The following is a 16,867-nucleotide window of genomic DNA, read 5'->3' as shown; positions in this document are numbered from 1 at the left end:
CTAAACCACAAAGATGAGTTAAGAGTAGCTGCCTCTGGGAATTGGGGCTGGGCTGTAGATGGCTGCATTTCATTTAGCTCTTCTGTTCTATTTTGTATTTTAATCGTTACGTTATTTTGATTAATAATGCAAATCTATTAATAATAGATTATTAATCTACATTAATAATAATAGATTATTATAATCAATAAAAACAAAAAGCATGAACATTACTTCATTGAACAACAAAGCTTTTAATCTCTAATGCAAAGAATCACTATTTGTCTCTGCTCTTTGCCTACTACTTGAACAAAATGGTTATTCTAACTAGTCTAATTAAACTTTACTATGAAGTGGAAGAGTGCATTGATTAGGAATCATCTGTGCCAAACTTTTCTCTAGCTTGCTTTCGTCTCCGTCCTCAGTGAGCCAGTGATGCAACAGAGCAGATTCCAGATTTTCGTCTACCTGAAGGAGAAAGCCTTGGTTTACCCAACTCTAACTTTTTTCAAGGGCTCTTGAGTAAGGACTTAACATGTTTTAGCTTTGCCTATAAAATGAGGTAATTACTTTGCAAGATTATTGGAAATATAAAATTATATATAAATTTAAAGCACCCAGTTATAGTAAAGTTAAATAAATGTTAATTATCTTCATTTAAATAATTTTAAAATGTTTTAATTACATTCAGAAACCCTAAGCAAATTTAAAATTGTTTTAGACCTCTTAGCGTAGCAAAATGCTCCTTAGTAAACATTCTAATGCACAATTGCCACAGGCATATAGAGGTTTTAAGATAACTTAGCTTTCTGGTTCCCTCAAAATTGTTCTTTCTGACTTTACATCATGCAGTCTAAGTACTTTGTGCACTTCATGCTCAGGGTCCTAAGAAATTACAGTGTATTCTTCCTTTCAGTATTATCCACTTTGAAATAAACAAGTCAGTTATGAGTGAAAGTGCCTCTTTAATAACAGTTTGTCAGCTATTCACTGTTCAGTCAATAAAGGGAGACTGAGTTTGGTAGTAAAACGTTTTTGCTAACAGTACTTCTGATTTTTAAGTGTTTCCTTTTCATAATATTGGCCTTAGCTGGAGAAAAGGGCATGTATTTTGGGAGCATCATATTTCTTCCTGTCCCACAGTTAATGAGGCACATGAAGCATTGACTGGGACTTGATCATGCATACAGAGCAGACAGCCAAGAGCAGGCACATTCTTCTCTCGCAAGGCAGCCATCTGCAGCCCATCCCAGCAGGTTTTCCTTCAGGGCTATGAGCAAAAGGCAAGAATACAGATTGTTTCTCATTCAACATCATTCTAGCACAGCAGAGGCAAGATTCAAGAGGGAAAACTTAAATAAACATGTACAGATGTCTTTTTCCAGGTTATTTTCCATTTTCACAAATCTTGATTTTAAGTCACATAATTAAGGGGAAAAAATTCTCCAATGAAACTAAGTGCATTTTCATACATTAGAGAAACAGGATCATATGTGGACAGGTGCACATCTGCCAGGTCTTGATTTTAATCATTTCCTTGATAGACGTTTCTGGACAAACAGACTCAGCCATGACCAGATGTAGCATGTCTCTGTTAATAATCTGAGCTAATTGAGTCTCCTTTTTGCCTTTTGTCAATTATCTATGGATCCAGATTGAAAGTTGTTCTTTTTTCTTTTTTTTCCCACCAGAGGGTTAGAGAAGCATAAACCAAGAGATCAAGAAGGATAAGGAATGTCATTATGATGTGACCACAACTGGGAGTAGAAGAGAAAACAATTCAATAAACTTCCCTTGGAAAGTTTCACACAGATTGTGGATGGCTTTTAAAAGTGTTTCTCCTCTTGATTAAGGGAAAGAGAGGGGAGGAAGGGGATGAAAATGGTAAATGGAACATAGTCACGGCTGGAGTATAGATTTTCATTGCTCTGAGTGAGTGCTTGTTAGAGATTTTCACCACATCTGATAATCATTTTCTCAGTAGGCTGTCAAAAATTAGGAGATTACATTTCTCATAATCAAGTCTCTATTTATCAAGCATACTACTTAAGAATTTCATTGTTATTGATAACTAGTACACGTTATTCCTTTATAAAACTTGCCAAAAACGATGCATTCTTGCTTAAGAAATGAATCATTCAAGAGCAAGTAACAGAGTTTCAGTTATCAGCTGATTAAAATCATTCAGCAGTGAAAGAAGCAAGTATTGGTGACATTATAGTCTTGAATTAAATGCAGTTGAAATTTTAATATGAACTCACAGACAAAAAGGAGCAGCATCTTTTCTTTATAGTGGGTTCATCAAACCCAAACTGAACAAATCTCTGAAGGTCAAGTCTATTAGCAGGGAGGTTAGTGATTCAAACTTGGGAGATGTCAATGTAGATGAGGATTACGTACCAGCATTATTGTTCAAAGAAAGTTAACAGTTTTGAAAAGACAATAGTACGTCTGAGTGTTACACATTATGAATTTATAAATTGTTGAACTATATTCATTCAACTGTGTAAAGAGCGAATTTTCTCCTTAGTCTAAAATGTTTTTCTTTTGGTGATCCTCTTGACGTGAATGCAGTGGTTCTATGTGTAGAGACACATGCTAATTTTAACTCGATAGAAACGATAAAAATAAGGATTTTCAATAGCAAAATGAAATTAACATGAAAATATTTAAAATACTGTAAAATGAGAAATGATGAAATGTGCACTGAATTTCTACTTATTTTTTTCCAAATCTGACTCCAGAATTGAAGTATGAGCTCCTCAGGAGCAGAAATAACTAAGTAGTTTTCATCTTTGAATTTCTAGTTCCAAGCACAGCACCTGACACATACTGGTTGCTAAAATAAAACAACAAAAAAACAGTTTTCTTGGGTAAATTGAATGTATCAGTAGCAAATGTGGACAATGACGGTCTTAGTTTTCTCCTTCCCACTTGGGGAATGAGTAACGCAAAGGTACAAAGAGCAGAAAATTAACTACCATCCTATTCTGAATTCTTTCCTTAGCCTGGATTTATATTTTCTTGAAGGAGATATTCAACTTTAATTTGTGCCACAAAGATAAAATGAAAGCAGAAGCTGTTGCCCATATGTTCTTTAAATGATAGAAAAAATAATACTTGGAGCAAGACAGAATCCCCACAGAGTATATCATTGGTAGTTACAAATTCAATATTCTTTTCTCTTTGGTTTAGACACAGGAACTCCTTGTTTTAAAGAATAATCATTTCTCTGCCATTTTCTTAGAATTTCTTCCCTCCCTTCCCACTTCGTTTCTCCAACCTACTTACTTGCCCTTCTTTTATTCTTTCGTCTCCTTCTTTGCACATTTACACATTTACATGGAGTTGGCAAGAATTTGTTTGAGAGACATCTTTTCAAATTCATTAAGCAAATACATATTTAGGATGTAAGAAGACTATACCATTCATGACAAAGTGGAAAATGATTTTATTCAGGCTATTGCATTAGGGAGAGCACCCCAGATGCTTGGATGCCCAGAAGATCAGAGTGTATCAGTGTGGTGGTTTTGCTTTAGACTCTTATAGGAACCAGTAGCAAGTTATAGGTGGAGTGATTTTACAATTAAGATTGTTTTTTTAAATGGGGAATCAGAGTCAGTCAGGAAATGTTTATCTCTATGTTAAGGAAATTGACAAAGACCACCCAAATAAGAAAAAGTAAAGGTTATTTATTCACAGCTTGCATTGCAAGTCAGTTAGCCACTATCACTTGCATTTGGCAGTGACTCAAAGGTCGATAGGGTAATGGTAAAGCTTTACCATGGAAGAAAGGGAAGGCTTGACGTATGTCCTGATCAGAGGCTATTGGCATGGGAATGCTGTAGGCAAGATAACTAGAAGTGGGGCATCCTATGTGACTCATTAAGGCTGCATATTTGGCTTTCTCTGGTCAGTCCTACAATGAAAGTGGAGCAACATTTAGGGAAAGTGTCATTTATTAACCAAGTTCTGGCTATGTGTGACTGATTGTTATAGGGGTTATTGTTTGGCTTCCTTGACTGATTGTTAGAGACAGTCTGACTTTCCACCAATCTGATTCATAGATAGTAAGTTGGCTTCCTGGGCTCATTGATGCAGAGTGCTGGTCAGAGATCTATTTTATATGTAGTCTGACCATTGTCTGTTTCAGATATTCAGTCACACAGTGTCTAGCTAGTTTCAGCAAGGGAGGACAAAGAGTTAAGCTAATCATTTATGAGACCAAAAATGAAAATGTGGAAGGTCTGCGTCTCACCTTATCATAGGTAAACAAAGGGGTCATCTGTGAGTTTCATCTAAGTCGTATAGGGAAAGATGATTCTTTCGCTAAGCCATTTCCTGGAAGAGAAAAGAATGAGAGATTTCACAAAACAAAAGTTGGTGGGACTAACCATCATTGTTTACTGCGGGCACAGGATTCAGGGAAAGGTTATCATTGTTAAAGGCAAAGTATTTTTAACCTAACAGGATAAAAGAAATTTAAGAACTGTCACAGAGCAAGATGAGTTTAATCACTCTTGATTGTATTTGACAAAAGGGACTTTATGAAAATGGGGAGAAATAATAACAACCATCAAAAATGTGTGTGTGGTTATGAAAATAGAGGACAATGTTTTTAGCAGCTCTCAGCTCTCTGCCTCTGTGCTCTTCCTACTATATCAAGTGCATAAAGGAAGATGAGAAAGTTTGACATCTGAATATAGAGTAACAAACCTCAGAAACATGATTTCCAGTGGGAGACTTGACTATGTCTGTGGACTGGACCAGTCATCGAAACAAGCTAGAAAGTTAAACCAGAGAAAGATGTTCTAAGCAAAGCTTCCAAAATAAAGGAATCACCAAAAACTAATTTACTCCAAAAATTTTTATCTCATCACATCTCACTGTAAATCTCTAGTCCAGCATTTCTTACAATGAACTTTCTCTTTTTATATATTAGATTCAGCATGCTTAGAAAATATGCTAAAATAATATTAGCCTCCCAAAAAGGGTTAATGTGAGGATTGAGCAGCAAACATATAAGAATCACTTCGAGTTGTTGCAGAAAGTAATGTTAAATAAATATTACTTTTATTATTTTTTCATGAGTTTCTCAGCAGTGTAGGAAAAAAATGAACTTCTGGGGAAAACTATGCATTTTTCAGAGCATACACCCCCAGGGGTTATCAATTCTGATCCGATGGGGACCTCGCTCTTTTGTTGCCTTTGAGATATTTTAGAACTCTGTAAATTGTAAATAACTGATAGCATTGCAGTATAATTATTGTCTCTAAACATGCAAATAAGTTCTATCAGTGAGGAGTTCAGCTGACTTCCCTCACCCACTGTGGAAGAAGCTGTATTTTTTAAAAATTTTAAAGTGTATTGAAATATTCCCGATCTATAAATATGTCTGTTTTTCAGATTCTCCTTTGATCTGGTTCTAACATCTTACTGATCAATAATAATGAGTTAAATAAAAATTTTAAGACATGTACATTTTATATCTGGGTGAGTGCAATGATTTTAATTTTTTTGAAATTATGCTTTAACAAAAGTTTATTTTTAAAAGCAATACACTCTCAGATATCAAATTAAATAAATACTGCTTTAATTTTGAAATAGGGAAACTTCCTCATATTAACTGATATGATTGACCTTACCTTTGCAATTCGCTTTATATTTCTTTTTTATTCCCATCTTTAAATTTTGTATGACTTTTTGAAAAGTAAACTGTATTTTCTTGGTGTTTTTTGTTTTGTGTGTGTATAAGTATAAACAGAGCCTCAAGGACCTGTAGAAATATAACAAAAAAATCGATCATTCATGTCATTGGAATCCCAAGAGAAGAGAGGATAGGGCTGAAAAAATACTCAAAGGCATAATGGCTAAAAGCTTTCTCAATTTGGTAAAACATATAGTCCTACATATTCAAGGACTTGTGCAAATCCCATACAGGATAAACCTAAAGAAATCTATGTCAAGACACATCATAGTCAAGCTAATGAAAACTAAAGACAGAGAAAATCTTGAATGCAAAAAAGAGAAATGACACCTTATCTACAGGAGAAAAACAATTTTAACGTACATGCAGTCACCTGGATGCATGTCCAGAGAATCATGCTAACTGAAAAATGTCAACCCCAAAAGCTTCCATACTGTATTATTTTATTTATATAACATTCTTGAGATGACAACATTATAGGAATGGAGAACAGATTAGTGGTTGCCAGGGGTTAAGGAAGAGCGTGAACAGTTGGCTAAATAAGAACAACATGAGGGACCCTTGGGTGGTGAACAATTTCTGTATGTTGTCTGTATCAATATTAATATCCTGCTTGTGATATTATACTACAGTTGTCCCTCAGTATCTGGGGAGGGAAGAGGGAGGATGGGTTGGCTCCAGGATCGCCCCAGATATCAAAATCTGCGAATGCTTAAGTTCCTTATTCAGCCCTCCATATCCAAAGGTTCCACATTAGTGGATCAACCAACGATAAATTGTAAATATAGTACACCATTCACAGTTGGCGAAATCCGCAGGTGAGCAACCTGCAGATACAGAGGAACAACTATATAGTTTTGCAGTATATTACCATGGGGGGAAACCAAGTAAAGGGTACTTGGGAACTCACCATACTACCTTACAACTGCATGTGAATCGAAAGTTATTTCAAAATAAAACGTTTAACAGAAAAGGAGAAATATAACGGAGACTTACTTGTATTTATCTTATTTCATGAAATGCCTTTTCCTTCTCAAAACATCCCCTTTGCCATAAGACCTAAAGTAGTCATTCTTAACCTTGGATACAGATTAGCAGCCCTAATTAAGTATTTTAAAAAAATGATATTGGGGTTCTATTTCAAAGCAATTAAATCATTATTTCTGATGCTGACGCTACATAATTTTTTTGTTTCTTGTTTGGTTGATTGATTTTTACTTTTTATCATGGGTAATTTCAAATATAAGGTAAAAAGAACAGTGTAACAACAAAAAAATCCCCATGCACTAACCACTCAGCTTCAAAAGCAGTTATTTTGTCCGTCTTGTTTTATTTATGTGCTCTACGATATAGTCTTCTTCTTTATTATTTTCCCTTCCTTTGTTACTTTTTCTGTTTTTTTAATCGGGGGTGAATTATGGTAAATTAAATAGTGGATATCTTTCCATTTCACGCAAATACTTCAGTACTCATTTATGATAAATGGATACTCTATTTTTAGCATCCATTATCTCATATAGATACAATAAAATAGAGCAAAAAAACAGAAAAATTTTTCCTTGTGATGAGAACGCCTAGGATTTACTCTCTTAACAACTTTTATGTATATCATAAAGCAGTGTGAACTATCATCATATCATCATGTTGTACATTACATCCCTAGCGCTAATTTATCTTATAACTGGAAGTTTGTACCTTTTGACCACATTTCCCCTAACTCCCTCCCCTAACTCTGGTAACCACAAATCTGATTCCTTTTTCTATAAGTTTTTATTTTTTTTTTAATTTCACACATAAGCGAGATTATACAATATTTGTCTTTCTCTGTTTGACTTATTTCACTTAGCAGAATGTCCTCAAGTTCCATCCATGTTGTTGAAAATGGCAGGATTCCCTCATTTTATTATGGCTGAATAATATTCCATTATATATATATATATATATATATATATATATATACCACAACTTCTTTATCCATTCATTCATTTATGGACACTTGCATTGTTCCCATGTCTTGGCTATTGTAAATAATGCAGCTAGGAACATGGAGGTGCAGATAGCTTTTCAAGTTAGTATTATCATTTCCTTTGGATATATTCCCAGAAGTGGCATTGCTAGATCATATGGAAATTCTATTTTTAATTTTTTGACAGTCTTTCATAGTGTTTTCCATGGTGGCTGTACCATTTTTCAATCCCACCAACAGCACACAAGGCTTCCATTTTCTCCACATCCTCGCCAGCACTTGTTGTCTCTTGTGTTTTTGTTGATAGCCATTCCCACAGGCATGAGGTAATATCTCATCCTGGTTTTGATTTCCATTTCACTAACAATTAATGATGTTGAGCACGTTTTCATGAACCTGTTGGTTTTCTGTATATCTTTTTTAGAGTAATACCTATTCAAATCCTTTGTCCATTTTATAATTGGATTACTGTTTTGTTTTGTTTTTTTTTGCTATTGAGCTGTATGAATTCTTTACATGTTTTGGATATTAATCCTTATCAGATATTGATTTGCAAATATTTTTTCCCCATTCCACTGGTTTGTTGATTGTTTCTTTTGCTGTGTGGAAGCTTTTTAGTTTGACATAGTCTCACTTGTTTATTTTTGATTTTTGTTGTTTGTGCTTAAGGTATCATATCCAAAAATTTATTACCAAGACTCATGTCAAGGAGCTTTTTTTCCTATGTTTTCTTCTAGGAGTTGCATGGTTTCAGGTCTTATATTTAAGTCTTTAATCCATTTTGAGTTAATTTTTCTGAGTAGTATAAGATAGAGATCTAGTTTCATTTCTTAACATGTGAATATCCAATTTTCCCAGCACCATATATTGAAGAGACTGTCTTTTCTCCATTGAGTATTCTTGGCTCCCTTGTCAAATATTAGTTGACTGTATCTGCTTGGTTCTATTTCTGGGCTAGGTACTCTTGGTTCACACACTGGCCCTGTGCACAGAGGGCAAGGGGAGGCCAAAGAAAGAGGCAGACCACTCCAGATTGGTAGGTGACAGGTTTAACAAGCAAGGGAAATAACTTATGAGCCTTGTTTTGAGTGGCTGAAAGATGAATAGATCTCTGTACCTGCCTGCCAGAGCCTTAAAAGTTTACATAGAGGCCTTACCTGGGTTCATCACATACACAGTCCAAATAGTCTCATCACGCCATTACTGTCTCAAGGCTGTATCCTTGGAGCAGCTTCTGGGAGTGCAGAAGGCAAGTGGAATGCATAGTGAAAGGACAGAGGAGGGGGTGAGAACCCTCCAACTACCGGGGTCCAGCTCATGGGTCAAACTGGTGGTCATGTCTTCTTGATGACCTCCCCCAACAGAAACTTTTTTTTTTCATGATGCTCATACTGTTATAATGCCTAATAAAATGAACAGTAATTCCATAATATTATAAAATACCCACTCAGTAATGTTCCCAATTGTCTCAGATGTGTTTCTTAAAAATATTTAATCAAATGAGAATTTCAATGAAATCTACATATTTCATTCTCTTTTTAATTACTTTAAGTCTCAGGGTCAATATCATGATGACCCTGTCTTTAAACTTTTTTAATCACTTTGTATATTTGAATTAGGAAACAAATTAAGTTCATACACTGTAATTGGCTAGTACTTTTTTTTAGGACTTTATAGGTCCCACAAAGTCTTTTATCCTTATAATTTTGTTTGTTTTCAAGAAACAAAGTTGAGTATTCTGTAAAGTTTCCCAGTCTGGATTTTGTTTATCACATCCCTGTGTTGTCATTTATCATGTATCTCTGTCCTTCATATTTCCTATCAATTTGAAGACTTAATTCAAATAAGATTTGGCTTTTTTTGGTGAAACTCCTTCAGTAATGCTGTTGTACATTTCCATAGGGAGTGATAAAAATCTTTTGCGTGGTGTTAGCAAAAAAAGTTTATCTGTGCCTATTTTCATTATTTTTAAAAAGGCTTGAAAATGGTAGTATTTTATTCCTTCTTCATTTATTAACTGGTAAATGGCTATAAAGAAAAATCTTCCTCTCATCAACTAGTTGGTACTGCTGAAGAAAACTAACTATAACTTTATTTGCCACTTCCCAGAATAATAGAGTTTGTTTCCAGATATCACTCAATGAGATTTTGTTTGCTGTTTTTGAATGCCTTTATAACGTCATCAGTTCAAGTATTTTATGTGTTTGAATCTGACATTTTTTTATCCCTATTGATGCTTAAATATACCAAACTTTTTTCCATGATAACCTATTCAATTTGGCTCCAGCATCCTTTTGACATGACCCTTGTAAAGTTCCCTAGTCTTCTTGCTTTTGATATGAGGTTATTCCTAAGTTATTTTATATACTTCCTGCCCACGCCTGAAATCCAAGAATCCCTGGGATTTTATGTGAGCAATGATATTTAGAGGCAGGAGGTGGGTTTTAGTGGGCTTATTCCTTTTGGGTTGGTCAGTGCTTCTAGGTGACTTCAATGAATAGAACTAGGAAATATACATTAAGTTTTAAAACACATGACAAGCTCAAATGTAAAATTTAAATTTAAATTTAAATTAAGAACGATATGTATAATCAGTATCTTTTTCTTTCCACATTTAATAGACACAACATAATTGCTCATTTGCTATCTCAGGAAAATAATTCCATGCTACTACTAGCAATGTGATACCAAAATCAGTTTTAACCCTCCTGCCCCCACCATTAGGGTAATCTCACCAGGAATCCAAGTCTAATTATTGTATTTTAAAGTCACTTGAAGTAATTGCTTTCTTTGTGGTTATTCCAGCAACTTAATATATTTGTTAAACTTTTCTTTTATAAAGAGATTACTTTTATATTCTTTAATTTTCTGTTGAAGCTTAGTTGTGTGATTTAAAGACAAATTTGTCAAATAAAGCACATTCAAAGAAGTCAGGTTTTTATATTAAAGACTTTATTTAGGTACACATGTATACATACACACACTATAGTTTCAAAATGAATTTCTACTCAGATGCCTGTGTGGATAATAAATATTAGGTAAAAAACAACAATAAGCCAGAACCATCTCACTAATGACTCTTTTAAAGAACATATAATGTTACTTAATGGATCTTATCAAATATGTGATGTGCAAATTGTCACTATCCCTTCAAAAGTTATAGTAACCCAATGAAGCAATTTTATGCTTTACCAGGGAATCTGATTATTAGCTACTGGCTAATTTCATTTCTCATCTTAGATTATATTAGGATTTAAATATTTCTTCTAAATACAACAGAATTTTCAGTTGATATATTAGAACTTTGGGTTAGCTATCTCTCTCTCATGAATACTAGAATATTTTAAGTAAAAATATACTTCTTTTTCCTATAAAAAAAAGTTTTCTATTTAAAAATAGGCTATTTCTTTTAGATCTCTTGGGGGATATGTGTCCTGGAAAAATAATGTGAATTTCTCCTGATACCCAAAATTTTATTTTAAATATGAAAAGTTGTGCAAGTTAGAATAATTAATTAATAGTCTGGATTTTCATTTTTTTATAATTTTTAACAGGATCACTGTTTTCTTAGCGGTTTCAATTCTTTTTTTTATATAATTAGAAACAGTTGAAGGTGAAACTAGTGATCTCTGAAATTTTAAAAAATGAATGTGCAGTACCAGAGGAGAGCTTCTCATTTCTGGAGTTGTACACCCTTGTACTGACACTACAATACTTACCATAACTATAAGTTAAAGTGTAAGCAGCCCTGAAGATGTAAAATATTTTAAGCTATAGATTATAGGTGAAGAGTATGAAATACTATCACTGCCTTCCCCATTTAGGCAACACTAGAAGAAGAAAATTAATGCAGTATCTCAATATAATTTACTTATTAGGTCTAATAGAAAGATCGCTTATGGAGGGACAGAAAATCTTGAAAATCCAAAAATCTGCAAAATTTCAAGGTTATCTAATCAACATGATTTAAAATTTATCCCTGAACTAAGCAATCTATTGGCAAACTGGAAATGTAGAATTATGTTAGATTGAGAATCAAAAAGTTAGGTAGTGACACTTGTAATGAGTTGCATTTATTAAAGAATATAAGAAGGCCATGAACAGATATATTACAATGATACTTTATAATATATTATTGTTTAATTTACCAGTATGTTTGCAAAAACGAATTCTGTCTGGTCTTGGTATATGAGTTCCCATCCAAGGACACAGTTTTCTAACCAAGTCAACAAAGCTGAATACTAGAGTCTCCTGGAAACTATATGTAAATAAATTTTACATAAATATTTGTATATGCATATAAATAAATAATTGGCAGAAATAAAACTCTAAGCTACATACTTTTAAATCCATAAAACATCCAAAGCTGATAGCTTGCAATGCCTAGAGATGGGTTTTTAATATAATTAAATATTCTATGCATTAGGTAAAGCACAGATAAGAAATACTATTTTACAGTAAAATACAGTCTCACACTAATAAAAAGAAAGGATTCTTTTGATATGTTTCTGATTTACAGAAACTCAAAAGAGATACAATTTTATCATAAAAGCTGCAATGTAAAATTATATAAGATAATGCTGCAAAACTACTATCTAAATTATAATTTTTTATGTATTTGATTTAGAAAATCTTCAAGTATTATTTTACCTATTTCTATGTAGATTTTTAGATAGATAGCTATCTTTTAGATTATAGAAAAATCCATGCCATGGACTAAGAACATGACCTTAATCAAGAAGTTTCACCACATGGTTCCCTGAAGAAGCTTGGATACTGAGAGAGAACACTCTCCAAGTTCAGCTTGTTCACCGTCTCAAAGGGATCGAAGTTAGCATTTAGCTGAATGTAGAGCAAGAATAGACAGACCGCTATGCTGCTCTTCTGTTCAACAGCCTCATCACAAAGGACAAGTTCAACTTAGTGCAGGGTTTTGTGCTTGTCAGAATAGAAATCTACAAAAACATAGACAAATGTCATCATGAAAGCAGATACAGAACCTGTAACCTTCATAGACAGGGCTTTGGAAAAAAGAAGTCATAGGTTACTGCCTTTTGACATCTCCCCACAAACTGGCCATGAAAGCTGTTTCCATGGTGATTTTACATTGAGCTATGACCTCTAAGTCTCTTAGCTATCCAGATTCATCTTCCATTTAATACAACCTTCAAGATACATGTTATTGTGCATAATGTGATATTTGGTTGACAGGGTTTTATTAAACTCATTTTGATTATCCAAGTTAAATAAATGGGGGCTAAAAATAGTTTGGTTGATTTCAGTGTTAAAAAAAAAACTGATAAGGAATCGACCAATAGTTTCTGGCTTAGCTCATGCAAAGTGACAGTGAGACCCTGAGAATGTCAAGTTGCCTATCTGGAATCAGGTTCCTGTTCCATTAACACACGTTTTTGTATGTCTGGAACCAGTCTTCCAGATCAAATATTACAAAATGTTATAACATTATGAATAATTTTTCACTAGTATTTGTTAAGTACATGTTTGTTGACTTAAACTTCCTTGAATAGCAGCAACTCACATGCTGAAATATTTGATAATAATAGTTATCAAACAGCAATTTTGTCACTTGAATTAGAACGAAGAAATAGGCCATAACATAGAAAGATACAGTGATTTAAACCCTATCATCATGTGTCTCTGAGAAAGTTGAAAGCTAATCAAATGCAATTTTAATATGAAAGGATGTGTCTGAGGCCAAAGCTAAAATAATAACAGAGAATAAAATAATCAAAATGGAAATAGAACAACAATTAGATAACTACAAAATAGCATGGTTTCTGACAATGTAGATGAGATGACCCAGTCAAATTGCTGTATTAAATCTAAGATAATAGAGGTCAGAAAGTCATTTTATAGGGTTTTGAAGAGTAGAGATTTTAACATTGTATTTGAAATTGAAGCGTAGAATTGAATTTTATGAGTTCATTTACTCGCTTGTACTTTCTGATAAAATGTTCCCTTACAAACCATTTAACACCATTAATTATACATTCTCTGCAATGACATCTAAGATCATTATAGAATTTTCACTAAAGGGGAAAATTCCAATATGAGAATTCCCTTGGATTTTGTTGGGTAAAGGGAGGACACTCGAATCTGAAAATGAACAAAACCAATAGTGTAACTTCCACGTTGCATTAGAAATTGTTTGAAAACATGTCTATAAACTGTTTTACCCAAGATTGTCACACTGGAGCACCCTACTATTGTCTTGTAAGGCAGGAGATGTAATAATGAGTTTCATTATTCACATACATCCATTGAATTATGCAAGAGAGTTTATTTCCCCAGGATGTAGTCATTTTGAAAATGCAGCTGGTGTTACCCCAAAATGTAGTAGGTGATCACATACATAATGCTTGGCTGAAGAGAAATCCCTTTGCCATTGCCCTTCCTTGGGCATGACCTTTAGTGGACTTTAGCAAATCCAAATGGGCTAAGGTTTTGTTTTGGTTTTCACTTCTTGTTTTCGGTTTGCAGAGAGGTATAGAGTGGTGGCGATACTCCAAACTTTAATGGGCATATGAACCACCTGTGGATCTTGTTAAGTGCAGATAATTCAGCATTTCTATCAAGTTCCGAAGTGGTGCCAAAGCTTCTGATCTGTGGACCACAGTTTGAATAGCAAAGATTTAGAAACAGGCAACCACTGTGAGCACTGCCCCCCTCCCGTACACCCAGGGGAGAACAGGGAAAAATAGAGGTAGTTGCTGAAAGAGTAAACATGCTGGGCAAAATGTATAGCTTTTGCAGACCCTAGGTGAAAAAAAGTTCACTAGAGATTGTCACTGGAAAAGAGTGATATTAGCTTTTGTAGCTTTCAGCAAAGTGAATATGAATTTCACTTTCATGAAATTAAAGCTAAACATCAACAAAAACAACAGCGATAACAATATGCGTGATGTGAATGGAGAGCAAAGACGATTAGTGCACCAGGAGGGTCGAATTCTGAGCGCCTGTATTCTGAGAGTGGATGTAGCGTTTTCTAGCTAGCAGTGTGAATTTCAGAAAAGCACACAAAGTAAGCCAACAAACAAACAAAAGAGGTAATAAATAAAACCCAACGGTGTTGTGGAAACTCTGTCTGCTTTTCTCTCTACTAATAATTGTTACTTCAGTTTGCAGTACAAAGGCAGGTTTTTCCTCAAAGTCAGTGCAGTGGGAGCTCATCTCAGACACCACAGGGAAAAAATAGAAAGAGAATGTGAAAAGTTTACCAGGTGTAACTGAATGCGAAAAATTTACCAGGTGTAACAACCTCTGGCTTGCTCTGTCAGAAATATACTGAGGAGAATTTCCTCGTATGCTTTATAACTTCCTCTTTGGCCACAACCTTGAGCCAGAATAATCACTAAAAAGACTGTATTAGGGCATAGTAATGCTGTCCACGGTAAATCTGCCTGGCCCTGCCCGTGTCCTCAGGTGTCTGTCTAACTTTCTTTCAAACTCATTCCACTTGGAAATGAAAAAATAAATATATGACAATGTTACTTCCCGCATTATATCTAGTGCAAAATAATGTTACTGAATTTATCTTTTTATAGTAAGAGATTGTTTCATACAGAGATTGTTTCATTCAAGTTTCATCCAGACCTCTCAAAAATTTTGAGTATTAATGTTAGGTGTTTTCAAATAAGCTGTTTTGTATGCATTTTATATTAAGTTTGAAGGGTTTATATGCTCCATATGGATTAGTTCTTATAATACATTTTTTCCTAAAAGTCTTTAGCATGTCTTTTTTGAACATTTAAAAGAATTACAGTAAAATCTTACCAATTTTTTTTGGTAATTATTAATATTAGTGTTCCTGTGGTAGTGATTTTTAAAATATAGACGAAAAAATTATAAGAACAATCACAAATGTGACAGTCATGTAGCTTTTAAGCTCATTCAACAAATAATTTTATTTGACTACAAAAAATTACAAACTATTTTTTGTATTTCTTTTTACACAGAAACAACAGAAAGCTCTGTACATGGGTATTCATATTATAACAAGCAAGCACACCGCACTGCATTCCGATTATGTGTAATCCAAGCCTGCCATCTACTGACGACCCAGCAAGAGAAAGCTCCCCAATGACAAGAAATGAACGCATCAGTTTGTAATTGCTATTTAAATTTTAAGTGGGATAAAGTAGTATTGTATACTTTGACCAGTTTTCAGTTCACAATGCTAAGAAAACCTTAGCTTAGTAGTCTAAGAGCAATTAATAGTCAAAGGTTAAAGGTGGTATGAGTAGCATGTCCAAATACTCTTGGAATCAGTTTTCTGATCATTAGCACTGCACTAAATCATTCCTGAGAAAATGTGATCCCTAATAAGAAGAAACAATTTAAAGTTTCTTAACTATATGATAATATGCAATGAAAAAACTTATAATAGAGATTATAAAATCTTAACTTTATATAAAGCCAATGCTTAATATGTTATGAAAAAACTGGACAATAAAATGATGCATATTGGGCAATCTATATATAATTAGCATATATGATAATCTTTCTGTTTAAAAAGAATGATGGTGAAATTTATTGGAGAATAAACTAAGACATGATGTGATTCTGTTTGTATAAAACATTTTTCAATATATCTTTAAAAATTAAAATAGACATAATATTCATATCTATGCCACTACCATCTACATATACTTAAACATGCACAGAAAATTATATCTTGAAAGACACATGCTAAATTACTGATGGCGGCCACCAGGAGGATGGGAGAAAGAGAGAAACATTTTTATATTAAGGCATTATTGAAGGTTAAAATACATTTCAAAATAAATGTCATATGGCCAACTATGTTGTACTTTATTTTCTTTTGTGTTGTTAAATTTATAATTAACATGTGTTGTTAAAATTATAATTTCTTACATGTTTTAAATATTTACTTTTTTCATTGAGCATCTTAATTATAGATGAATTATGAGTTACCAGTTATGAGACATAATTGTCTTTCAGGTTTTTAGTTTTTGTTTTACTTCAGTTTGATCTTTAAATGACAATCTTTGAGATGATAACACTTCTTTAGAAATGCATACAAATGTGAAGAGCAAGTGGCATAGAACAAATCTTTCCTTAAAAGTGTGAGGCAAATTCTAAAAGGATCAACAACCAAAGACAGAAAATCAACAAAATGTCGATCTCTAATAATTCCTTAGTCATTTGCTGTTATTACAATACTTTGATATGAA

At 33.6% G+C, this 16,867-nt stretch overlaps 1 long non-coding RNA gene across 9 annotated transcripts in view; it reads right to left on the bottom strand.

The window, feature by feature from the left end:
- The window catches only part of LOC111768599 (uncharacterized), a 110,694-nt gene that overhangs the window by 14,889 nt on the left and 78,938 nt on the right, over positions 1 to 16,867 (bottom strand). For all 9 annotated transcript variants that reach the window (XR_011427991.1, XR_011427989.1, XR_011427988.1 and 6 more), the window contains 2 exons: positions 4,696 to 4,762; positions 4,238 to 4,320 (listed from right to left, as the gene is read on the bottom strand). This is a non-coding gene — a long non-coding RNA (uncharacterized lncRNA). The remainder of the gene's footprint in view (positions 1 to 4,237; positions 4,321 to 4,695; positions 4,763 to 16,867) is intronic.

This window comes from Equus caballus, chromosome 17 (assembly GCF_041296265.1).
Source record: "Equus caballus isolate H_3958 breed thoroughbred chromosome 17, TB-T2T, whole genome shotgun sequence".
NCBI lineage: Eukaryota > Metazoa > Chordata > Mammalia > Perissodactyla > Equidae > Equus > Equus caballus.
Note: the sequence above shows the minus strand (reverse complement) of the source record. Positions and strands in the feature narration are given on the sequence as shown.